The sequence below is a fragment of the Bufo bufo genome, chromosome 7 (assembly GCF_905171765.1).
Source record: "Bufo bufo chromosome 7, aBufBuf1.1, whole genome shotgun sequence".
In the NCBI taxonomy this organism is placed as follows: Eukaryota; Metazoa; Chordata; class Amphibia; order Anura; family Bufonidae; genus Bufo; species Bufo bufo.
Genome location: NC_053395.1, coordinates 214,853,835 through 214,881,420, shown reverse-complemented (window position 1 = coordinate 214,881,420; position 27,586 = coordinate 214,853,835). Strand labels below are relative to the sequence as shown.

The 27,586-nt window shown below is 47.1% G+C and overlaps 1 protein-coding gene across 2 annotated transcripts in view; it reads left to right on the top strand.

Moving 5' to 3' along the window:
- LOC121008100 (histamine N-methyltransferase B-like) overlaps positions 1–27,586 on the top strand; it is a 261,257-nt gene that overhangs the window by 128,942 nt on the left and 104,729 nt on the right. Inside the window, exon 1 of one of the 2 annotated variants that reach the window (XM_040440447.1) lies at positions 21,410–21,688. The exons of the other annotated variant lie outside the window; for it this stretch is intronic. The gene's annotated coding sequence lies outside the window, so the exon portion shown is untranslated. Of the gene's footprint in view, positions 1–21,409; positions 21,689–27,586 lie in introns of those variants that run through there. 2 annotated transcript variants of the gene reach the window in all.

The following is a 27,586-nucleotide window of genomic DNA, read 5'->3' as shown; positions in this document are numbered from 1 at the left end:
GCAAGTGATAATGAAAGAGGTATCAGTAGCAGTCACTCTGTTACATCTTATGCATCAGATTCATCACGGACCTCTTCATAACTCCATCACTCTGTCTTAGCAGCCAAAGCACTCAACCAAGGTGTTTTCTCTGCACCTACTGCACTTTCTCAAGCGGCAGAAACTGGTACGGATAGAAAAGACTTTCTACCTTACTATGGCACTAATCAGCTACAAACCAACACACCATTGTACTGTACGCCAGATCAGTGTACCAGCCACTGCAGCCACTGCAACTAACTCTGTCCCACATGCTACTGTATACCCAAAGTCTGAAAACACAGATATGTCACAGATTGCTAAACACATGCTTTGCAGAGAGCTCACTAGGACGGGCCTCACCACGTTTGATGACAAACCTGAAAATTACAAAGGCTGGAAATTCACCTTTAAAGCCACAATCAGCGAGCTAGACATTACTGCTGCAAAAGAACTGGATCTACTCATCAGGTGGCTAGGTCCCCAGTCTGCCGAACATATCAAGAGACTCAAAACTGTTTACACTTCCAATCCTGCTACAGGTCTCGACGATGCTTGGGACAGACTTGAACATAGCTTTGGCAGCTCTGAGGCCATCGAAGATGCCTTATTCAAAAGGTTGCAAGGCTTCCCAAGGATTACAGCTAAAGACATGATAAATCTTCAAGAACTCAGTGATCTTCTACTAGAGCTTCAACTTGCTAAAGCTGAGACCCTCTTACCTGGGCTCAGTTACCTCGACATCCCTCATGGCATCAACCTTATTGTCCTTAAGCTACTATATGGCATTCAAGAAAAATGGGTTAATCGGGGATCAACTTACAAGAAAAAATACAGAGTTGCCTTTCCTTCTTTTTCCTACTTCTGTGACTTCATAAGGGAAATCGCGGACTCAAAGAATGACCCAAGTTTCTTCTTAGGTGACTGTAACCCTCTCAGTGTACCTCCTTCAGGACTTGCACATGTATAACACATGTATAACGCACAGAGACCGCAGGGGTCCAGTATCAGTGAAGAGAACTTGCACCTGCTACGGTTCTTCAAAGGACTGTGCAAAACAAGAAACTTGAGGATCCAAATCGCCAATGTCCCATACATAACAAGCCACATCCACTTAAGAAATACATCGGCTTCAGAAAGAAACCTCTACAAGAACGTAAGGAACGTTTAAAGGGATTTGGGGTTTGTTTCAGATGCTGTGCCTCCACAGAACACCTTGCAAAAGACTGTAAGGCTGTCATTAAATACATGGAATGCAGTAGTGACAACCACATACAAGCCTTTCATCTGTACCAACACAGCTCTACTCCATCCACAGACATCCCTCCTGGGGCAAAGCATGTCGGGAAGTACACTGAATAAACAGCTGCCTCCACCCCAGTATTTTCTACCTGCACTGAAGTCTGTGGGGAAGGACTTTGTAAGAAATCCTGTGCAAAGATATGCTTGGTTTGTGTATACACAACGTGCCAACCTGAAAGGGCCATAAGACTGTATACCATTCTTGATGATCAGAGTAACCGATCTCTTGCAAGTACAAGGTTCTTTGATCTGTTAGGCATAGCAGGAGATGCTCTACTTTATACCCCAGGTACTTGTGCAGGCATCATAGAGGTCTTGGGTAGAAGAGCCAGTGGCTTCGTAGTTGTTCCTCTCAATAGCATCATGGAAATACCCTTGCCTACTATTATCTAGTGTAATAAGATCCCAACTAACAAGGATGAGATCCCCACTCCTGAAGCTGCCTTGCACCATTCTCACTTGAAGGACTGTCACGATAGGTAGATAAGCAGGGAAATAACCAAACACAGGAAAAACAAACAGAACAAATGACTGGGCCCAAAAGCTAGGGAGAAAAGGGTCACCTCCTAGCGATCCCTAAAAGCTTTACCTAAACTGCTGTGCCCATGTGTATACCCTTATGGTGGATATGAACATGCCCTCGTGCCTAAACCTAAACACCCTGGGCAAACCCTAAGCAGCAGGGAAAAGGGAAGAGGCAACCTGCTTCTTCAAACCAGAAGGAAGCAAGCGTCTCCCTAGAGGCCTAGATAAAACACACAAAGGGAAGTAATGGAGAGGACTTATCTTGAGCAGAGCTGGAGCATACAATCCACCACACATCAATAGCTCCTAGGAAACAACTATAACCCGCACAGGCCACTGGGGGAAGGAGGGATAAATAGCCTCATTAACAATGAAACCCAGTACACCTGAGGGAAGGTGGATCCAGCTCAAACCCAAATCAAAACAAAGAAAGAAGTCAGACATGTGCAGCCAGTCTGACAGATCTCCGCACATTCACAGGGCAAGGCGTGACAAGGACATAGCTAACCAAATACCATCCTTTGATGAAAATTCTGATATCCTGCTGTTACTCGAAGAGACATTTTAAGGCTGAAAAAGGTTTGCCATCAAATCAATGGCTCACATCATGCACCTTATGCCTAGCATCTGGATCTAGGCTGGGTCATCATAGGCAATGTCTTCCTTAGCAACGCCAGGAAACCTTTCTCAGTTTCTTCCTTTAAAACACACGTTCTGCCAAATGGACACACTGCTTGTTTTCCACAACGACAACATCACTACAGTGTGAAAGAAAAGCTGTGTGACAAAGGTATGCAAGAGCGCATCATACTAGATGATAGGAAAGCATTTATCTTCTGGGATGACAACATTGGTAACACAGTGTTTCAGGTAACCACAAGAGACAACGAGTTAGCAGCGTCAATGAAAGAGACAAAGAATTCTTGAGAACCATGAGTAAAGAGTTCTACCAAGATGATTACAACAGCTGGGTGGCACCGCTACCATTTCACACCCAAAGGAAGAGAATTCCAAATAATAGACAACACGCAGATTTATGGTTCATCTCTTTAGAGCGCAACCTGAACTGGAAACCGGAGGTGAAGAAACATTTTGTCGACTTTATGAAGTAGGTGTTTGAGAGAGATCATGCTGAGCCTGCATCCCCTCTTACAGAAGGAGAAAAATGCTGGTACCTCCCGTGTTTTGGTGTCTACTATCCTCGCAAGCAAGCCTGATCAGATTAGGGTGGTCTTCGACTCAAGCGCTCGTCATGAAGGCGTTTCTCTCAATGACAATCTTCTCACTGGGCCTAACCTGAACAACAACCTCCTAGGAGTCTTACTCCACTTTAGAAAAGAGCCAATTGCCATTATGGCCGACATCCAACAAATGTTTCATTGTTTCATCGTCCTTGAAGACAATAGAAACTTCCTCAGGTTCCGATGGTACCGCAATAATGATGTCAACGACGAGGTTATAGACTATTGGATGAAAGTACATGTTTTTGGTAATAGCCCTTCCCCCGCAGTTTCCATTTACGGACTGAGAAAAACGGCCCAAGTAGGTAAACAAGAGTTCGGGTCTGATGCATGTCAGCTTGTTGAAAAGAACTTCTACGTAGTCGACAGTCTCAAGTCTCTACCTACGGAAGAAGAAGCCATCGACCTTCTCACCAAAACTCAAAACATGCTCGCTACTGCCAACCTCAGACTACACAAAATAATTTCCAACAGCAATGAGGTAATGAGAGCATTTCCTTCTGATGATCATGCTGTCAGTGCTAAGGGATTCCAACTAGGGTCTGACCTTCCCCTCACGCAACGCAGCCTTGGATTGCTGTGGGATGTTAAACAAGACACGTTCACATTTCAAACATTGGTCTGTGACAAGCCCTTTACAAAATGAGGAGTACTGTCTGCAGTAAACAATATCTATGATCCCTTGGGATTTATAGCACCCTTCACTATTCAGAGCAAGATATTACTCAGACAATTTACTTCAGAGAACACTGACTGGGATACTCCTTTATCCAAAGAGAAACAACAAAGGTGGGAATCCTGGAAGCAGACCCTCCAGGCATTGGAACAGTTTAAGATACCACAATCTTACTCTCTTGCGTCCTTGAAGAATGCCAACGTAGACCCCAATGGTGAAATAGTTGTAGGATTCATCATGGGCAAGGCCAAACTAACTCCAAAGCCTGCACATACTATTCCAAGGCTCGAACTCTGTGCAGCCATGTTAGCTGTTGAAATTGCTGAGCTTATAAAGCATGAAACAGACTTCAAAATTGACCCCTTTCACTTTTACACATACAGCAAATTCGTGCTAGGATACATACACAATCAAATAAGACAGTTCCATGTCTATGTCGGCAATCGAGTCGAACGCATTAGAAAATTCTCCATTCCACTCTCCATGGCACTATGTACCCACTGATCTTAACCCTGCCGACCTAGGCAGTTGTGCAGTACCTGCTGCTGCTTTTCTGGATACATCATGGATATCTCCACCAGTACTCTTAAATGACAAATTCTTCTCAAGCACTGTAGAGTCTACCTTTGAACTTATCCATCCGGAGTCTGATAAGGAAATCAAGGCCATTGTAGTGACAATTAATACCTCCGTGGAGGCAAAGGTAAAACTGAAATCTCACAGTTTTGATCGTTTTTCCAAGTGGTCTTCTGCTGTATGAGCGACTGCACATCTTATTTACATTGCTCATCACTTTGCAAGCAGCATTGACACTAATCAAGAGTGTCTTAAGTGGCACATCTGTAAAGGGCACCCCACAATTGCAGAGGTTACTCAAGCGGAAAGGCTCATCATCCTATGTGTCCAACATGAAGTATATTCACAAGAGATTCACAATATGTCAAAGGGACTCAACCTATCTAAAGATAGCCCTCTATACCAGTTGAATTTAATACAAACCGGATTTAAAAAAAGTTGGAATCGTGAATCGTGAATAAAAACTGAATGCAATGATGTGGAGGTGCCAACTTCTAATATTTTATTCAGAATAGAACATAAATCACGGAACAAAAGTTTAAACTGAGAAAATGTACCATTTTAAAGGGAAAAATATGTTGAATCAGAATTTCATGGTGTCAACAAATCCCCAAAAAGTTGGGACAAGGCCATTTTCACCACTGTGTGGCATCTCCCCTTCTTCTTACAACACTCAACAGACGTCTGGGGACCGAGGAGACCAGTTTCTCAAGTTTAGAAATAGGAATGCTCTCCCATTCTTGTCTAATACAGGCCTCTAACTGCTCAATCGTCTTGGGCCTTCTTTGTTGCACCTTCCTCTTTATGATGCGCCAAATGTTCTCTATAAGTGAAAGATCTGGACTGCAGAATGGCCATTTCAGTACCCGGATCCTTCTCCTACGCAGCCATGATGTTGTGATTGATGCAGAATGTGGTCTGGCATTATCTTGTTGAAAAATGCAGGGTCTTCCCTGAAAGAGATGACGTCTGGATGGGAGCATATGTTGTTCTACAACCTGAATATATTTTTCTGCATTGATGGTGCCTTTCCAGACATGCAAGCTGCCCATGCCACACGCACTCATGCAACCCCATACCATCAGAGATGCAGGCTTCTGAACTGAGCGTTGATAACAACTTGGGTTGTCCTTGTCCTCTTTGGTCCGGATGACATGGCGTCCCAGATTTCCAAAAAGAACTTCGAATCGTGACTCATCTGACCACAGAACAGTCTTCCATTTTTCCACACTCTATTTTAAATGATCCCTGGCCCAGTGAAAACGCCTGAGCTTGTGGATCTTGCTTAGAAATGGCTTCTTCTTTGCACTGTAGAGTTTCAGCTGGCAACGGCGGATGGCACGGTGGATTGTGTTCACTGACAATGGTTTCTGGAAGTATTCCTGAGCCCATTCTGTGATTTCCTTTACAGTAGCATTCCTGTTTGTGGTGCAGTGTCGTTTAAGGGCCCGGAGATCATGGGCAACCAGTATGGTTTTACGGCCTTGACCCTTACGCACAGAGATTGTTCCAGATTCTCTGAATCTTCGGATGATGTTATGCACAGTTGATGATGATAGATGCAAAGTCTTAGCAATCTTTCGCTGGGTAACACCTTTCTGATATTGCTCCACTATCTTTCTGCGCAACATTGTGGGAATTGGTGATCCTCTACCCATCTTGGCTTCTGAGAGACACTGCCACTCTGAGAAGCTCTTTTTATACCCAATCATGTTGCCAATTGACCTAATTAGTGTTAATTGGTCTTCCAGCTCTTCGTTATGCTCAAATTTACTTTTTCCAGCCTCTTATTGCTACTTGTCCCAACTTTTTTGGGATTTGTTGACACCGTGAAATTTTGAATCAACGTATTTTTCCTTTAAAATGATACATTTACTCGGATTAAACGTTTGATCTATCATCTACGTTCTATTACAAATAAAATATTGACATTTGCCATCTCCATATCATTGCATTCAGTCTTTATTCACAATTTGTTTAGTGTCCCAACTTTTTTGGAATCCGGTTTGTAATAGATAAGAACAAACTACTTCGAGTTGGTGGTCGCATAGCAGGGTCTAATGTTATGAGTAGAGTTGAGCGGACACCTGGATGTTCAGGTTTGACGGGTTCGGCCGAACTTCACAAAAAAGTTCGAGTTCGGGACCCGAACTTGACCCCGAACCCGAATTCCATTGAAGTCAATAGGGACCCGAACTTTGAGCACTAAAATGGCTGTAAAAATGTAATGGAAAGGGCTAGAGGGCTGCAAATGGCATCAAAATGTGGTTAAGAGCATAGCAAGTGCTCTGCAAACAAATGTGGATAAGGAAATTACTTTAAATAACATAAAATACGTAAAAATAAAAAATAATCTTGATCTAGGAGGATGAGGTCCATATGGAGTAGGAGGTTGAGGAGGCGGTGGATGTGGCGGTGTAGGTGGAAGCGGCGGTGGAGGAGGAGGAGGTAGCCTACACTGCTTTTTGGTTTTAAATGTATTTTTATTTTTTTAAATTAGGGTACTCCCCAAAACATTGGGAAATATAACCTGTGATAACCCCTTCCAGTTGTGCTAAACACACGTTCAGACAATACACTGGCTGCAGGGCAGGCCAGCACCTCCAAGGGGTAAAGGGCAATCTCAGGCCATGTGCCCAATTTGGAGACCCAGAAGTTGCAGGGGCTGACCCCTGTCAGTAAGTTTGTGTAGGCGTGTGCATACTTACTGCCCCACCATGTTGCACATCCCCGTGATGTTCACGATCCAATTTGATATCTGGTGATCACGGGTGGTGGGGAATCAGGGTTCCAGGCCGGAGTGGGAGCGTGAAAAAGAGAGGCCACATCCAAGGGAGGATTAATTTTTTCAAATTTAAAATTATAGAGCGGAAATATGGGACAAAGTATTAAAGTTTAAGCATTGAATGAAAGGATGTGTCGCGCATCAATTAATGAAGAATTTCCTAAATTTTATTCCCTGTCAACTATGCAGAGCAGGGGTTTCTATCCGGCAAAATTTGAAAAATGTCACCTGACAATGTAATTGACGATTTTTTTAAATTTATGTTCCTGTCACCTGTGTAGAGGTGCCCCAGTGACATCCACCATCCATTTGGATATCTTCTCTATCAACTTTCAATGTTCTTTTCTGAGCTTACCATGTTATCATGGTTATCGGCTAATCAGGGTTCCATGCCAAAGAGGGAGCGTGAGAAAAAGAGACCAAATTTAAGGGAGATAAATTTATAAAACATTTTTGGGATGGAGCGGAAATATAGGAAAAGTTATTTAGGTGCAAATGTGGGACAAATTACAGAAGCCCAAATGTGGGCCAAAAGAGTAAATGTGGGACAAAATATTGAAGCGCAAATGTTGGCCAAATAAGTAAAGTGGAAATGTGGGACAAATTATTAAGCCCAAATGTGGTACAACTTGTTAAAGTTTAAGTATTGAATCAAAGGAGGTGGCGCACATCAATTAAAGAAGAATTTGTGAAATTTTATTCCCTGTCACCTATGCAAAGCAGGTGTTTATTCACGTCTAAAATTGTATAATGTCAACTCAAGAATGTAACAGAAAAATTACAGAAATTTATTAACCTGTTAACTTGGTAGAGCAGGGGTCTATGACAGAAAAAAATTGTTTATTGTCACCTGAAAATGTTAAAGAAAAATTATTTAAATTTATTAAGCTGTCAACTAGGTAGAGGAGAAGTATATTACACCCAAAAATTTGTGAATTTCACCCGAAAATGTAACTGACAATTTTTTTTTTTTTTTACCTGTCTACTCGGTATAGCAGTGTTAGATCACACCCAAAAATTGGTGAATTTCACCAGAAATTGTAACTGACAATTTTTTTTTAACCTGTCTACTAGGTATAGCAGTGGTACTTCACACCCAAAAATTGGTGAATTTCACCCGAAAATGTAACTAAAAAAATTATTATTTTTTTAACCAGTCTAATAGGTTATAGCAGTGGTACATCACACCTAAAAAATTTGTGAATTTCACCAGAAAATGTAACTGACAATTTATATATTTTTTTACCTGTCTAATAGGTATAGCAGTGGTACTTCACACCCAGAAATTGGTGAATTTCACCTGAAAATGTAACTGACAATTATTATTTTTTTTTTTCGGTCTATTAGGTATAGCAGTGGTACATCACACTCAAAAATTGTTGAATTTCACCCGAAAATGCAACTGACAATTATTATTTTTTTAACCAGTCTAATAGGTATAGTAGTGATACATTACACCCAAAAATTGCTGAATTTCACCAGAAAATGTAACTGACAAAGTAGTGAAATATAATCAAGGTATGGTGGCTCACTCTGTACACAGCTGTGGAAGTGGGTGCTACTAAGTCTAATATGACTCACCCAGTCATAAAAGGGATTGTAGTATATATATGTGGAAAGACTGAGCACTCGCCAGCTGGCCCAAGTGAAGACCAAGAGCAGGTGTATATGATGTAACAATAATTTATTAGTGAAATATTTATAAATAGCCCTAAACTTATATTGCAATAAAATATATAAAATACAATACTAATATAAAATAATGTAGTACCCAAATAACGAATTAAAATGTGATAATAGCACCTACATAGATACAGTAATATAACATAGACAATGCTAAAAAAGCTAGAAAAGGGCAAATACTATAATATAGATAATATAAAAAACAGTATAAAATATAGAAGTGGTTATATATTCGATAAATATTCGGTATATATTCGATGAACCACTACTCAGTCCAGTGAAGAAATATGCCAGGTATAACAGGTGCCTACAACAGGTGCATTCTTATTCTTAGACTGTACGTTGATTTGTTTCTACACAAGCGAATTTATCTCTTCAAATACAGGGACACTTATCCGCTTTTATCATCGGACATTATACCTGGCATATTTCTTCACTGGACTGAGTAGTGGTTCATCGAATATATACCGAATATTTATCGAATATATAACCACTTCTATATTTTATACTGTTTTTTATATTATCTATATTATAGTATTTGCCCTTTTCTAGCTTTTTTAGCATTGTCTATGTTATATTACTGTATCTATGTAGGTGCTATTATCACATTTTAATTCGTTATTTGGGTACTACATTATTTTATATTAGTATTGTATTTTATATATTTTATTGCAGTATAAGTTTAGGGCTATTTATAAATATTTCACTAATAAATTATTGTTACATCATATACACCTGCTCTTGGTCTTCACTTGGTCCAGCTGGCGAGTGCTCAGTCTTTCCACATATATAAAGTAGTGAAATGGCATAAAATAAAATACGTACAAATAAAAAAAAAAAAATTTGATTTATGAGGTGGAGTTCCATATGGAGTAGATGTTTGAGGAGGCTGTGGACGTAGCGGTGTAGGTGGAAGCGGCAATGGAGGAGGACGAGGTAGCCAACACTGGTTTTTGGTTTTACTAATTTTTTTATTTATTATGGTAAACTCCAAAAGAGTGTGAAATATCCAAAATACAAGAATGAGCAATTGTGCTGCAGTATAACAATGGCTGGTTAAGGCCGGTATACATGTCTATTATGCACAAGGTACGGTCAAGTCCTGAGGGATCCATGCCTGGTTAATTTCAATGAACGTGAGCTTGTCCACATTGGCTGTGGTCAGGCGGCTGCTCTTGTCTGTGATGACGCCCCCTGCCGTGCTAAACACGTTCAGATAATACACTGGCTGCAGGGCAGGCCAGCACCTCCAAGGCGTAAAGGGCAAGCTCAGGCCATGTGCCCAATTTGGAGACCCAGAAGTTGAAGGGGGCAGACCCGTCATTCAGTACGTGTAGGCGTGTGCACACATACTGCTCCACCATGTTGGTGAAATGCTGCCTCCTGCTAAGACCTTCCATATCAGCTGGTGGTGCTGGTTGTTGTGGCGTGCTGACTAAGCTTTTCCACTTTTCAGCCATGCTAACCCTGCCTTCTGAGGTGCTGGCGGTGCCCCAGCTGCGCTGGCGACCTCTTCCTCTGCCTTCTCCTTGTGCTTCCACTATGACCCCGCTGTCAGGTGGGAATGCCACCCGCAGCGCGTCCACCAGCGCACGCTTAAACTTGCGCATCTTACGATCACACTCCATTGACGGAATTAAAGACGGTACATTGTCCTTGTAACAGGGATCCAGCAGCGTGGCCACCCAGTAATCAGCACAAGTTAGAATGTGGGCAACTCGGCGGTCGTTGCGGAGACACTGCAGCATGTAATCGCTCATGTGTGCCAGGCTGCCCAGAGGCAACGAAAAGCTGTCCTCTGTGGGAGGTGTATCATCTGTGTCCTCTGTATCCCCCCAGCCACGCACCAGTGATGGCCATGAGCTGGTCTGGGTGCCACCCTGCTGTGAACATGGTTCCTCCTCCTCCATCTCCTCATCCTCTACCTCAACATCCTCCAGAACTGTGCCCTGGCTGGACAATTGTGTACCTGGTGTTTGTGGGTGCAGGAACCCACCCTCTGAGCCACTTGTGACTGGCTGGAAACCCTACGAAATGATCCCTCTTCCTCCTGTGCCACTTCCTCTTCCATCATCGCCAGCAGCGTTTTTTCAAGGAGGCATAGAAGTGGGATAGTTACGCTGAGAACGGCGTTATTGGCATTGGCCATGTTGGTGGAGTACTCGAAACAGAGCAACAAGGAACACAGGTCTCGCATGGAGGCCCAGTCATTGGTGGTGAAGTGGTACTGTGCCGCCGAGCGACTCACCCGTGCTGCAGCTGAAACTTTACTATCGCCTGCTGCTGCTCGCACAGTCTGGCCAGCATGTGCAAGGTGGAGTTCCACCTTGTGGGCACGTCACATATGAGGCGGTGAGCGGGAAGGCCGAAGTTACGCTGCAGTGCTGACAGGCGAGCAGCAGCAGGGTGAGAACGCCGAAAGCGCGCACAGACGACCCGCACTTTATGCAGCAGCTCTGACATATCGGGGCAATTTTAAGGAATCTCTGCACCACCAAATTCAGCAAATGCGCCAGGCAAGGGATGTGCGTCAAACTGGCTAGTCCCAGAGCTACTACGAGATTTCGCCCATTATCGCACACCACAAGGCCGGGCTTGAGGCTGACTGGCACAAACCACTCATCGGTCTGTTGTTCAAGGCCCGTCCACAGCTCCTGCGCAGTGTGGGGTTTGTCCCCCAAACAGATAAGTTTTAAAACTGCCTGCTTTCGTTTACCCCTGGCTGTGCTGAAGTTGGTAGTGAAGGTGTTACGCTGACCGGATGAGATGCCGGTAGAGGATGAGGAAACGGAGTAGGATGAGGAAGCAACAGAAGGCAAACTGAAGCGCCCTGCAATCGTCAGTGGTGGAAGGACATGCGCCAAACTACTATCCGCCTCCGGCCCAGCCGCTACTGCATTAACCCAGTGTGCTGTTATGGAGATATAATGTCCCTGACCGTGCTTACTGGTCCACGTATCCGTAGTCAGGTGCACCTTGCCACAGATGGCATTGCGCAGTGCACACCTGATTTTGTCCCCTACTTGGTTGTGCAGGGATGGCTCGCCTGGAAAAGTAGTGGCGGCTGGGCACGACGTACTGTGCGACAGCCACTGCCATAATGCTTTTAAAACTCTCCGTCTTCACCAGACGGAATGAGAGCATTTCAAAGGCCAGTAATTTAGAAATGCTAGGGATGGCTGGTGGGTAGGGGGGTACTTGCTCTTCCTCTCCAGTGTTTGAGAGAGGAAGAGCTGAATGCTTCCGTGGGACATTGTGGAGATGCTTGGTGACCCAGGTGGTGGTGTTGCTGGAAGATCCTCTGTTTGCAGGGTGGCAGGTGGCACTGTCACTCCAGAGGTGGATGAAGAGGCCGAGACTGCAGCAGAAGAGGAAACAGGAGGAGCCAGAGACCTTTCTTGGTTTTTGAGGTGTCTACTCCACTGCAGCTTGTGCATAGCACTTAAATGACTGGTCATGAAGGTTGTGCTCAGGTTGAGAAAGTTTATGCATTGCTTTAGGCTCTGATTGCACAGCGTGCAAATCACTCGTGTCTTGTCATCAGCACATTATCTGAAGAACTGCCACGCCAGGGAACTCCTTGGAGCTGGCTTTGGTGGGCTCGGTCCCTTGCTGCGGTGGGCAGTAGCAGGTGTCCTATCTAGAGGACGGCCGCTCCGCTTTTGCACCCTGCTCCCTCTTCTGCTGTGCTGGTGGCTCAGACTGCTTGGCTGATTTGCAAGGGGGTGAGGTGAAAGACTGATGGACATGGGCTGCAGGTGCCAACTCTGATCTTTCAGCAGGAGACTGGGTAGGAGACAATGTGAAGGAACTGGAGCCACTGTCAGCAACCCAATGTACTATCGCCTGTACTTGTTCAGGCCTCACCATTCGTAGAGCAGCATTAGGCCCGACCAAATACTGCTGCAGGTTCTGTCTCCTACTCTCACCTGAGGAAGGGGTTTCACTTGTGCGTGTAGCTGGCACAGATCGACCACGTCCTCTACCTGCAACATGAGCTCCACCAGCAGCACCACGACCTAGGCCACGTCCCTTATTTGATACTCTCCTCATATTTCTTGAATTTAGGCTCCTGCCCTAAATGGGTGTTTAATTAATAGTAGAATAGAACGAAAGTATGTACAGGGTGTATCTCACACGCCCTGAACCAGACTAGGCCTCAATTAAATTTGTTTGCCTAAAATGGCTGTATTTCAAATACCTGAATAGAACCCCTGTATATAAAGGTTGTATCTCACACACCCTGACCCACACTAGGCCGCAATTAAAGATTTGTGCACAAAATGGCTGTATTTCAAATATCTGAATATAACCCAAATATATAAAGGTTGTATCTCACAATGACATCTGCAGCAAAGGCTGCCAAATATTATTATTTTTTGCCCAAATGGGTGTTTGTTTTATAACTGAATTTGACAGCAGTATATAACCCAGGAATTTCAAACGTCTTGATGCTGTTTTATTAATAGAAGAATATAACCACTGTATAAAAAGGGTGTATCTCACATGCCCTGAATCACACTAGGCCACAATTAAAGATTTGTGCCCAAAATGGCTGAATTTCAAATAACTGAATATAACACAAATATATAAAGGATGTAACTCACACGCCCTGACCCACACTAGGCCGCAATTAAAGATTTGTGCCCAAAATGGCTGCATTTCAAATAACTGAATATAACCCAAATATATAAAGGGTGTATCTCACACGCCCTGACCCACACTAGGCCGCAATTAAAGATTTGTGCACAAAATGGCTGTATTTTAAATAACTGAATATAAACCCAAATATATAAAGGGTGTATGTCACACACCCTGACTCACACTAGGCCGCAATTAAAGATTTGTGCACAAAATGGCTGTATTTCAAATATCTGAATATAACCTAAATATATAAAGAGTGCATCTCAAAATGACATCTGCAGCAAAGGCTGCCAAATTTTTTTTTTTTGCCCAAACGGGTGTTTGTTTAATAACTGAATATGACAGCAGTATATAACCCTGGAATTTCAAACGTCTTGATGCTGCAAGGCCTGAATAATTATGTTTTTTGCACAAAAAAAAGTGTTTTATTAATAAAAGAATAAAACCTGTGGCGTGCCAGAACCGCAGGGGCGACACGTGAGGTGCACGGTGGGCCGATGAGGGGAAGTAATATTACAGTTCATCAGTTTACTCACGGTTAGCAGAAAGCCTCCCTGGGCCGGCAGCACAGTGATGAGGAAGACAGCACGAAATCCTCCGGGCAACACTCTGTGGTAGGGGAGCACCAGCCTAGATGGAGGTTGAGGTGCCCTTGATGTCGGCGGTGTTTAGGGTGCTTGTGGTGGCTGGGTCCCTTGGTGGTATTTGTCGTACCGTTTATGGTGATACAACCAGTTGTAGTGGTAGTATTAAAGAATGAGGTAGACAGTGGTAGGATACAACTCTTACTGTAGCTGGTTTTAGTTGCAGCATAAACATCCAGACAGAATACAGTCTCTTGGTATTTAGAGGAATTCTGCTGATCCACTGTTAAATAGGTTTTGGCTAGGTCCTGACTCAGGCTGTGGTTCGGTAGTACTCTTTTCGGGTATGCTTAGTCCTATAATTTCTGTATCTTCCAAGCCCTTGAACAGGTAGCTAATCTGTCTTCTATACTTTATGGTGAGGCTGCCTGTAGCTATATTGTCCTTTACCATGTGCAAAGGTGCCCGTTAAGCCTTAGGTAGTGGCTGTTATCACCGATGTCTCTGCTTGGATTTCTTCCAGAGACGAAACTCTATCCTCTGGTTGTAGGATGAAAGGAACTAAGAGGACCACAGGAGGAAAACGCTCTCCTGCTCCTCATACCTTGGCACTACCACATAGCTGCTTCTGACTTCACTCACTACTCTGTGATGCAGAGTCTCAACTGAACTGAATCACTTTGCAGCGTACTCAAGTTGTGTGTAGTAGGTGTTTCTGGGTGATGTAGTGCAATATACACTAACCTGGTACAGCTGACTCTCTGCAAGGGCAGGTATAGGTAGAAATAGTTCGTGACGCCAGTGCCAAGTAAACGGTGGCACGCCGTTTGCGGATGCAGGAATAAATTGAGGAAACGTAGGATTAAAACAAAACTCCAACTTTAGTAGTTTTTCCAAGCAGAGACAATAAAGGAAATGCAGTTCCTCAGCATACAGTCGATTTTGCAATTCGGTCGATGCAGGCAATTCAGTACAGCAGAGTGTTGAACACAGGACTTGCAGCACAGGAGCTTGCACTCTAATTCTGTCTGATCCTGGAATACAGCAATTCTTCACCAAGGCCCATTAACCTAAGTCTGGCTTTATATCCTTGATTATGGCTTAAATAAGTACCTCCTCTGTTTCTCTTAGTACCTCTGGCTCCTCTGATCTTTGCCTCAGTCTCTCCTAGCTTCTGAATGGTTCCTCAGGCCCTTAGGCTAAGATGTTCCTGCTTCTGCATATGGGTATTCAGGAGGGAATCTTCTCCTGAACAGCAGGCTTCAGGCCTGGACTTGTCTCAGACATTGTCTAATCTCCAACTGTAGCTTACTGAAACTAGACTCCGTCTCCTCTTGCACTTCCCTGACTGGGCTTTATATAACCTAGGGCTCCCTAGCTCCCTCTATGGACTAGAAGTAGGAATGACACCCCTAGCAGGCCTGTAAGTGCAAGTTTCAGTGACAGGAAAATACACACATTACATTACATTTTATAAAACTGGCATACAACAATTTCCCCATAATTAGGAGGGACGACAGCACACCAAGTGACACTTTGGTAGTGACGGGTATTACAACTCCCGTACACTACAACTTCACAAGCAACCACAACAACTCTCCTCCACACTAGGCCTGACTAAGGTATTTATATATATTAAGTGCTATCCCCCTCTAGTGGTGGGATGTGTAAAACACACCTAACCAGCCTATGAACAGGGATACAATAGGAATAGGTGATGTAATGCAGAATGACATGCAACACAGTAATGCAGTTTTACAGTAATTTTGCAGTTCCCACGTGTCCTGAGTGGGTCGCTGCAATCCCCTGTATATAAAGGGTGTATCTCACACGCCCTGACCCACACTAGGCCGCAATTGAAGAATTGTGCCCAAAATGCCTTTATTTCAAATAACTGAATAGAAAACCTGTATATATATAGGGTGTATCTCACACGCCCCGACCCACACTAGGCTGCAATTAAAAATTTGTGCCAAAAATGGGTATTTGATTAATAACTGAACATGACAGCAGTATATAACCCTGGAATTTCACACGTGCTGATGGTGCAAGGCCAGGAAAATTGTGTATTTTGCCCAAAAAAGGGTGTTTTATTAATAGAACAATATAACCCCAGTATATAAAGGGTGTATCTCACACGCCCTGACCCACACTAGGCTGCAATTAAAGATTTGTGCCAAAAATGGGTATTTGATTAATAACTGAATATGACAGCAGTATATAATCCTGGGATTTCAAACGTCTTGATGCTGCAAGGCCATAAAATTGTGTATTTTGGCAAGACTGTCCGGGAACCCAAACCAAACCAGGTGGGGGGAACAACTCCAACCCCCCCTCCCCCACACACACACACACTTTTCCTTACCGGAACTACCAACCACGCAAAGCAACACAGGACTCCAACTTGATGTGTGGTGATCGGCCACAGCTTTATTTATTTTCTTATACCAAACATTGAGCTTTAACTGCTCGAAACCGTCAACCATCAAGAGCGATATGCCAGCCACTGGACTCCCAGTGGGCAAGTCCGCCATTTACTTCACCCCGTCTTGTCATTTGCATATATGACTTAACAGAAGTAGACCGAATCACTGTACCAAAACAAACAGCCATTAACATACCAAACAGGCAATTGAAAATTAAGGTATATAAATACATATTAATAATTTTTTCCTTTATTTTTTTTATTATTTATTTATTTATTTATTTTTTGTAATATACGTAACATCAATATAAAGGGAGGTCGGGCGGGCCCGTCGCTAGCCAGTCAAGAGGGAGATAAACGGGAGGGGAAAACACTTAAAGCAGAGGGGGGTTGACTCCTGCAGCACGTGGAAGGAAAGGGGAGTGGCAGGCTAAGCACAGGGCTGTGTTAACCCCTTCCTGCCAAAAAGCTCCCCATGTAGCAGAGCCGAACCAGCTCAAATCCTTTTCAGGTGGGGGGGAAGCCACACAAGAGGAGAAGGGGGGGGGTCCCAGAAGTCCACGACCCCCTTCCTTAATCAGTCAGGGGCTCATCAGACTGTCCAGGAACCCAAACCAAACCAGGTGGGGGGGAACAACTCCAAACCCCGCCCACACTTTTCCTTATCGGAACTACCAACCACACCGCAAAGCAACACAGGACTCCAACTTGTTGGGTGGTGATCGGCCACAGCTTTATTTATTTTCTTATACCAACCAAACACCGAGCTTTAACTGCTCGAAACAGTCTACCATCATGAGCGGTATGCCGGCCACTGGACTCCCAGTGAGCAAGTCCACCATTTACTTCGCCCCGTCTTGTCATTTGCATATATATGCCTCCACGAAGGAGCCCATGTACTCCTACACTGGGCTCCGACCACCACCCAATATACACATAGCATGCTCCACTCCATCCTGTAACCCGGATAAGAAAATGTCCAGGCCGATGTCCGACAAATGGACACCGTCTGGGCGCATCAAGGACCTGATGTCTCCCTCCAGATGCCGGTGATGTACTACAATGCCCATGCGAGAATGGACATACCGGGAAATACGGGCATTAACCATTCTGCGGCATCTCTCAAGTGCCTCAGCATCCCTAGCACCATGCCAGACCACCCGGGGAATTATCTCCGACCAGACCATGACCAGCTCGGGGAAAAAGGAAGCGAAGCGCTCTATTTCTGCACGCATAAGAGACATGAGCTCCGCCATTTTCAAAGAGCAAAGATCATTCCCCCCGACATGAATAACCAAAATAACTGGACCAACAATGGACCTGCTAATATCAACCACCTCGGGCAGCACTTGGGACCAGCAAAGGCCCCGAATACCTCTCCAGAACACGTCCACTTCACTTCACGGCCACCGGGTCTGCAGTCTGCTCTCTGGGCCACCCAAAATACATACGAATGGCGAAGGATCCATACGGTCGGATGGAAAACACCTGTAAAACAGAAAAATAAGTATGCATGCTGCCCAAGAATATGTTTGTATTGTTTTTTTTTTTTTTTTTTAATAATAGATCAGGGCGGATATAAGTTGCAAAGCAAGTGGAGCGCCATCTCCCAATCCGCATAACCACAGCCTCGGAAAGGCCAGCTCTAGCAGCACCGATACGGAAAGAATGAGTGCCATACGAACCAGCATCAACGCCCGCATGTCGCAAGCATCGTTTAAAAAGGGAACTAAACTAAAATTTTGTAAGAGGAGAAAGGTCCTGATGGACCAACAAATTAAACCCGTCTGGGCGTATCTGCATGTACTGGTGTATCAAGCTTACCGGACATGCTAAGCCCGGAACCTGGTGAAGGGGAATCCATGCACCCCTACCGCCGAAAACATCAGTCTTAGAGCGATGGATTCTAATACGCACTGACCCATTACCTAGTGCTATATCCGAGGGAAGGAGTCCACCTGAACGACAATTCGCCCACCCGGAGGGCACCAAAAAAGGAAAGGCTAAATGCAGTGGATAAAAGAGCCATTTCAAAAGGGGAACTGCAAACCACCTGACAAGCAGAAATAAGTTTACAAAGAAGCTGATAAGAAACTGGGCGCCGGCATTCAGTTCGTACAAATTCTCTACGCCAACCCCGAAGGGCTTGGGTAATTATAAATGTTTTCGTAACATCAGGCCAACCAAGAATACGGGAATGAAAAGAAACCCCAGACAGCCTACGTTGGGCAACAGCGGCAGAAACACCTAAGGAGCGCAAGCGCAATAACAGTTCAATCGTAAACCTGCAGGCGTACCTCATCCCTCCACAGGTCCCGGTCCCCACCAAGGGAAAGAAACTCCCCCCACGCCCTACCGTGAGCTTTCCAGGTCGCCTGAGTCACTGAGGAAGACAGTAAGGGCATCAACTGTTCTCTACCAGACACCAACGAAACCGAGAAAGAGCATCAGCAGTAAGGTTAGAGGCGCCAGGGACATGCTGGGCCCTGAAAAAGACATTATACTCCAGACAACGTAACACTAGATGCCGCAAAAGACTGAGAAAGGGCAAGGAAGTCGTGGACAAACCATTAATACAATGAACGACACCTAGGTTATCGGTCCAAAAACAAACATGCCGGTTAGCCAATCTAGGGCCCCAAATCTCAACCGTGACGAAGCTTCAGAAACAAAAATCGGCTCACCAATCGGAAACAGAAATGGCTCCAAAGTCACAGGAACCTGAGGAATCTGTAAATAAGGACAGTTCCGTATTGGTGCACTTGCCCAGAATAAAGCAGGTGTGACCGTTATAGGAAGAAAGGAAAACCTGCCATAACCGTAAATCTGCTTTTAAAGGAGCTGGTGATGCGAATGTGGTGCTGCGGAGAAGTGGCACCACGGGTAGCAAGAGAAAGACGGCGGGAAAAAACTCACCCCATAGGCATTATCCGACAAGCGAAAACCAACAAACCAAGGAGGGATTGGACCTCGAGGAGGGTGGCCTTCTTGACTGACAAAACCCAACAGGTGATAGCAATCTGGGTGAACCGAAAGGAGGCGAAAGGCCGACTCAATATCTGATTTTGCCAACAAAGCACCCTGACCAGCGGCTCTGACAAGGGAAACGGCCTTGTCAAAGGACACATAGGAAACTGAGGCATCCTCAGGGGAGATCGCATCATTCACCTAGGTGCCCTTTGGGTGGGAAAGGTGGTGAATCAAACGGAATTTACCCGGTTCTTTTTTGGGTACCACGCCCAAGGGCGAAATCCGAAGATTATAAAAGGGGGAAAAATAAAGGGGCCTTCGATTCTACCCATCACTACTTCTTTCGCTACTTTTTTACGGAGAACCGAGGGGTGTTCTTTTGCTGATGCAAGATTTTCTGAAAAAATTGGGACATGGCCAAGAACAAAAGGAATGAAAAACCCAAACGTAAATCCAAAACTAAGCTGAGATGCAGCTTGTTTATTGGGGTACTGGTCTAACCAAGGCCCCATCTCTACTACGGTCACTGGGGTCCTTTGGATCACTGTGGTAAGAAGGTTTTTTGGATTGGGGGCGGGGGCAACGGGATGCTGAATGTAGGTCGCCACAAGCAGAACATTCATGCTTAAATCTGCAGAGCCCGGCAAACTTGCAATGTCCCTCATTAAGCAGCCAACATGTTCCCGGGCGACACACGGCCACTGATCCCTGACTGAAACCAGTGGCCACGCTGGGAAAGGGGGGCCGCTGTGACACCATCAACCGCAACCACACATCAGCAGCCATAACCACCCATTCGATATCGGGTTGGAGGGCAAGGCGCCGGCGGAATTCCTCGTCATACCTCCACCATGCGGAACCACCATGTGATTTGTAAGCGCTTTAAATGGTGTCCATATATAAAAAGAGCTCAGAGCAGCATTCAGGATGACGCTGACCCATAACAAAGCCCAGAACTGAAAAGGCCGGAAGCCAGGTGTTCATGGTCTTTGCGACCCGTGGACGTACAAATGGTTTCTCAGCCGGACATTGCTCTTTATCCAGCGTATGCTGATCCACGGTGACTAAAGACCAAATGTCCACATACTGGTTCTGCCAAATTTTCTCCTTAATCTCCTCCTCCAAATGTGCCCCTAAAGGACTAACACTGCAAAAGATGGAATCCTTATGAATGCTTGCCTGGACCAAAGAGGGTTTCGCAGTAGGCATAGTAGGCTGAGGAGAGGAAGGTTGCAATTTGTCAAGAATTACCTTAAGGGCCGCCGCAACCTCTGGCCCACCGGAACTCACCCCCCAAGCCCCTGTAAATGGAAACTCACCGGTAGCAGGCCATGGAGGAGCTGGCACTGTAACCGTAGCTGTAGGCTGATCTGTCCGGGGAGGTTGAGAGACCAGGCTGGAGGCCCTGGAGAGGTGATGAGGCTCACGGCGTGAACATCCAGGATGTGATCTTGAACCAGGCTCCCCGGATGCGCCCGACAAAACGTCCGAAGATGACAGGGAGCGCCATCGCGAGGACCTGGAGCGCCGACTTCTCCCGGAATCCCTGGAGCGGCGTCGGGACTGGCGCCTATGCGAATAGTGATGACTCCGCCTCCTGGAACCCTCTGAAGAGGAGGAGGGAGATCTCCGACGACGTCTCCGTGACATGGCATGGTGGGTCTGGGAAGGGGCGGGCGTCTGTAAACGCATGGGGCTGGCAGCTACTGGGTCTGTAGGAGGCTCAGCTGCATCCACATATATCTCAGTGGGGTCAGGTCCAACACTAGGGGATCCCTGGGGTAGAGTGGGGTTAGGTGGCATGATATGCGTTTGTGCTGCTGCCGGGGGGGGGGGGGCCGGGGGCAGAGGAAGAACTATTTTGAGCACCCATAGCTGGCAGCAATGTGCTCTTCAAAGCGCGGGAAGAGTGAGACACAGGAAAAGGAGGGGGCGGAGCCTGTAAGGTGTGCTGCGATGGCCGTGCATCCCTTATGTAAAATGGCATGCACCCTGCCAGGGGGACTATGTCCCAATCGCTTAGGAGGACAAGTGGGGTGGGCGGAACGTTGGCTCCCTACTGCTGGGATCGCAGCCATGCTCCTCTGTGGAGGAGGGGGCAGGGGAGGAGAAGAGATCACAGGAGGGAGCAGGGCTGGAGAAGGCTGGTGCTGCTGAATAGGCTCATGCAGAAGCGCACGCAACCAGCCATCTCCCTCCACTTCAAAACGCGCCAGAGGAGCAGCCATCAGAGGGTCTCCTGCGGACATCTTGAGCCAGGTACCTGAAAGCCCGTCAAGAGGGAGATAAACGGGAGGGGAAAACACTTAAAGCAGAGGGGGGTTGACTCCTGCAGCACGTGGAAGGAAAGGGGAGTGGCAGGCTAAGCACAGGGCTGTGTTAACCCCTTCCTGCCAAAAAGCTCCCCATGTAGCAGAGCCGAACCAGCTCAAATCCTTTTCAGGTGGGGTGGAAGCCACACAAGAGGAGAAGGGGGGGTCTCAGAAGTCCACGACCCCCTTACTTAAACAGTCAGGGGCTCATCAAAAAGTGTGTCTTTAAAAACCCAGAAAATTATGGCTGTATTTCTAGCTTAAATTGCACAGACTAATGCTGCAAATGCACCAGATGTTGTATATTGCCAAAAAAGGGTGATTTTTTACAATCAGAATATTAGTGCTGTTTTTCAAGCTTGGATTTCAATGTCACAAAAGCTCAGATGCAGTGCTGGTGCACTGAGCTTGCATAAAATGGCCGCCGCCGCCCACCTAACTGACTTATAAAAGTTTTTTTTTTTCCGGTCACTAGGGTCAGGGCAGGATAAAAAAAATTGTGCCCTGCACCCACACAACAAAATGTATGTAGATCGCTGAGTTAGATTCACGTTTTGAACAAAGATTCAGTCCTATTCTCTCCCTGAAATCACAAGTCCAGCAGCATCTTCTCCCTACACTAGTAACAGCAGAGTGACGTGCAGCGCTACGTGACTCCAGCTTATATAGAGGCTGGGTCACATGCTACACTGGCCAATCACAGCCATGCCATTAGTAGGCATGGCTGTGATGGCTTCTAAGGGCACACAGTTAAACGCTTGTTGATTGGCTGCTCTGCAGCCTTTCAAAAAGCGCCAAGAAGGCGCTGAACACCGAACCCGAACTTTTACTGAAATGTTCGGGTTCGGGCTCCAGAAATCCTAACGTTCGGTACGAACCCGAACTTTACAGTTCGGGTTCGCTCAACCCTAGTTATGAGTGAAGAGCAAAATCCCCTCATCATTCCAGAATGTCACCACATTAATGCTCTGCTAGTCAGACATTACCATGAGCAAGTGCAACACCAAGGCCATCACTTCACAGAGGGAACAGTAAGGTCTGGTGGTTTCTGGATAGTTGGGATGAAAAGATGTATATCCTCCATACTCCATAAATGCATCAAGTGCCAAAAACTAAGAGGAAAACATCTAAATCAACAGATAGCAGAGCTTCCAAAAGACAGATTAAACACTGAACCAAAGCGATGAATCCAGCATCAAAGTTAACAAATGTTGTGGGTTCCTTTATTCAGTATAGTACAGATCCATACAGTGACAGCATCACCTCAGTGTTCCAAGTGAACGTCTACGCATTTCGAACAAACATGTAGAAAACAGGCAGAAAAAGTTCGTAAGCTCCTACCATGTATGGAAACAAAGTGCCTGGCAGCATTCGAAATATTAACATACATGGTAGGAGCTTACGAACTTTTTCTGCCTTTGGAATCGAGCGAGTTTTTCCCTCTATTCGAGGGGGCGATTTCCAAAGGCGATTAATACAAAGGGAGGCCTTTTGAATTCAACGATTAAAAACAAGACATTCGAATGGTTTGAACCTAAAGAAGGAACTGATGTATCTTTATTAGGATTTGGTCCATTCCTGGTGTGTTTTATACATATTCCTATTGTGTTGTTTCATCCAGATTAGCAGTTATGAGGATACTTTCGCCATGTCTAAATTGCATTTTTCTGTTTTTAACATTGTAAACTACTTGACGAGGGTATTGGTTATCTACGTTCACCTTCCATTTACCTTCATACCCTTCTTTTACACCTTTAATCACCATTACACCTCCCCGCCACAGAGCCCCAATCCCAATAAAAACTCGGACCACCAACTTGAAATGTAATGGCCACAGCAGCCGTTTATTAAATAACAATTACAACCATAACATAACATAATACTGTAAATCCCAATGGGGGAAGGTCCTTGAAGCCCCAAAAACATCGAGCTGTCGAACCGGGGTGAGCCATTCTTGCCTCCAGCCGTAACGCCTAGCTCAAAGGCACCACCGAATGACCCCCCCTCGATTCACCACAACCGCTCGGTCCACCTGGGAGTCCAGCACCCACCGTGGGGCCCCCCAATTGTCCTCAGATTCCACCGTGCCCAACTCCAAGGACCCCCCCCCACCGCCACAAGCCGCCGTGACAAAACCAATCCCCACAAACCTCCCAATACCACAACCCCGATCCCTTGAACTCCAAACCAGCAAAAAGGGGAAGGGTGGGTGGGAGCTTTTCCTCTTTCCCAAAATGGCCCCCTGCCTTCCTCTTCCCTGCCTATTTAACCCCTTAACTCCACCCCCTCACTCAACCTAACCTATCCTAACCTTTCTCCCTGCCATAGCCCCCTCCCTCTCCCCTAGCCTGACCACTCCCCCCCCCAGCTCACTAAACCAAACCCCCGTCATGGGGGCCTCCCCTAAAGGGGGCTCCGCCCCCCCTCAGTCCAGCCATTGCTTGCTAACCGACCAACCCTGCTCCCTACCATGAGCCAAAAACATTAACAAAGCCAACTCCGGCTCCTCCATCCCCTCTCCCAAAACGGCACACCAGTCCTCCCAGGCCCTCCAAGCCCTCATATACGTATCCCACGTACCCGGAGCCAATGACGCCCGAATAAGCCCCATCAATGCTCCTCCAACAGCTCCCACAGGCAAGCTGGACACTCCAATCCAACCGCATCCGCCTCCGGAGCCAACTGCCGAAAACGATTCCACTGCGAACGAGAAAGGGCATCAGCAATACAATTGTCTACCCCTGGCACATGTACCGCTACAAGCCAAGCATTAAGCGACAAGCACTCCAACACTAACCGCTGCAGCAGCCGCACCACCAATGGTGACGATGCCGACAGCCCATTTATCGCTTGAACTACCCCCATATTGTCGCAGTGAAAACGAACCTTTCTGTCCCGGAACCACTCTCCCCACAACGCAACCGCCAGCAAAATAGGGAACAACTCCAACAAAGCTAAATTCCTCACCCAGCCCCGTTCCACCCAAACAGCTGGCCGCACCCCAGCGCACCATTGACCTCCACAAAACGCTCCAAAACCTGAACCCCCCGCCGCATCAGTGAATAACTCAAAATCAAAAGCCTCAACAACTCCCCCCATAAACAGCGAGTGACCGTTGTACTGGTCCAGAAAAGAACTCAAAACCTGTAAGTCCGCCCGCAGCTCCCTCCCTAACCGAATATAATGATGCGGAGCCACCACCCCCCGGTCGCCTACGCGCACACAACCGCCTACAGAACACTCGCCCCATGGGCATTATCCGGCAAGCGAAATTAAGCTTTCCCAACAGCGACTGAAGCTCCCTCAACTGCAACTTTTTTGTCCGAATCGCCCTAGCCACCAAACCTTTCAGATCTTCCAGCTTATCACACGGCAACCGACACTCCATCCTCACCACATCAATCACTATGCCAAGGAAACTCAATTCCGTTACCGGCCCCACCGTCTTACCCTCCGCCAGCGGAACCCCAAACTTCAAAAAAATCGAGCTCAACGTCGCCAACAACAACGCGCAAACCGGCGACCCCGGGGGACCAATACACAATAAATCGTCCAGGTAATGAATCAGCGATTCACAACCTGATGAGTCCACAACCGCCCACTCCAAAAACGAGCTGAAAATCTCGAAGTAGGCGCACGACAGCGAACACCCCATGGGTAAACAACGATCCACAAAGAACCCCCCATCCCAAAAACATCCCAACAAATGCTGACACTCCGGATGAACCGGCAACAACCTAAACTCCGCCTCAATATCCGTCTTTGCCATTAATGCCCCCGCCCCAAAACGCCTCACCCAACTGCGTCGAACGATGTATATACTACAGAACAAACCACCGGGTCAATACCATCATTGACCGAGGAGCCCCTCGGGAACGACAGATGATGGATCAGGCGAAACTTATTCGCCTCCTTCTTAGGTACAACCCCCAACGGTGACACCCGCAAATTTCAAACAGGTGGCTCTAAAAACGGACCCGCCATCCGCCCAAGCATCACCTCCTTCCCCAACTTCTCCCCCACCACCTCCGGATGCTCCCTAGCAGACCGCAAATTCTTCCTGAGCAACACCGCCTCCCCCGGCACGAATGGAATTCGAAACCCTTTCGCAAAACCCAGAACCAACAAACCTGCCGCCTCCCTATTGGGGTACCTATCTAAGTACGGTTGCATTCTTTCCAGCCGAACCGGCGTCACCCCCTTTTCCAAAACCATCCCCCCCTCTCTGCTTGCCTCCCTTAAAACACCTCACTGCCCCATGATTCCCTCCACAGCCTGAGCATTCGTGCTTAAATTTACACTTAGCCCCGAACCTACAGTTGCCTTCATTGAAGGCAAAACACAGTCCCCTCGCTGAGGCAACCGCTGTATTGCCCGTCCCCCCACTACTACCTTCCCCACGAAAGGGCTGCCCCGAACGCACTGGGGCCGTAAACCTTCAGCCACAAGGCAATATCCTTATGGTCCCACCGCATCTCAGGGTGAACCACCTTCCGCTGCCGGAACTGTTCATCGTAACGCAACCACGCCACTCCCCCATACACCCGATACGCTTCACCGATTGCGTCCAAATAACAAAACAACCCCGAACAAGCCTCCGGCGTCTTCTCCCCAATCACACTCGCCAATATCGCGAACGCCTGCAACCAGCTTGCGAACGTCCTCGGTATTAACCTATAACGGCGCTTCTTCTCCTCCTCCCGCTTACCATCCTCCCTTCGCACCCTATCCAAATTGAAGCGCTCCAAAGGAAGCAGGGAAAATATCTCCACATATTCCCCCTTCCAAATCCTCTCCCTCACCTCCGACTTCAAATGCGCTCCCAACGGGCCCTCAAAGCAAACATAAACCTCCCCTTTCGCCTTATCATCCACCCGAACGGAATCCTCCTCCCCCTCCGCTCCCGCCTGCGTCTGCACTGACACCCCCACATACGGCAACCCCGCTGCTGCTCCCCCGATGACCCTGCACTCGCAGCCAAACCGTGCACGCCCCAGGCCTGTAACGGCATCCCCCTACTCAACCCCCAACTAGCAACCAACCCTGCCAAACCCCCCAACAATTGCCCCAGGCCCTTACTCAACTCTAACTGGGAGACACCCCCCACCCCAGCCCCCACACCCTGCACTACCTGCGCAAGTGGTCCCCATGCAATCTCACCTGGCTGCCTGGGCGCTGTGTTCCCATCAGCCGCAAGTCCTGACTCCTGAAGATTTCTCCTCTGCGTCACGCCGTCGCCGTCCCTCTGTCCCCTGGACCCGCTGGGACCAGGGACGTCCTCTCCAGGATAGACCATGAAGCTGGAACCTTCATCCTCACCCTGCCTCCTGGCAGGGCAGGAACGCGCGGTGCAGCAGGATCCCTCCACAGCCCGGACCTCCTGACATCTCCTGGTATCGGCCGACTCCTGTCCCCTGGCTCCACACAGACCAGGGACGCCGGGGTTAACGGTCGCTTTGGAACTGCTCCTGGGGGCGGAGCCTCTCGCGCTGCTTGCCTCCTGGGGCCTGCTGCCACCGACGGATCCACCTGCATCAGCCCCGCGCTGTACGCCTGACCTCCCACGCCGAGGGGCTGCCTCTGCCTTACAGAGGCGCCCGCCGTAACCGGTCCCGCTCCCACGCCGTCGCCGCTTGCAGGAGTAGATGGCCGGGCCCGGCCACCCACTAGGCTCCGCCTACATTTAGGATTCCTCCCACGTCGGGGCCTGGAGGAAGCTGGTGTCGGCGGCACCCAACGTGGAGGGTCCCGCGAGGGGCTCCTAATACGGCGCTGAGCCCGAGGGGGGGAAGCCGATGGAGAAAGGCGCGCCGGTGGCCTTGCCCGCCGCGGCCGTAAAACAGGT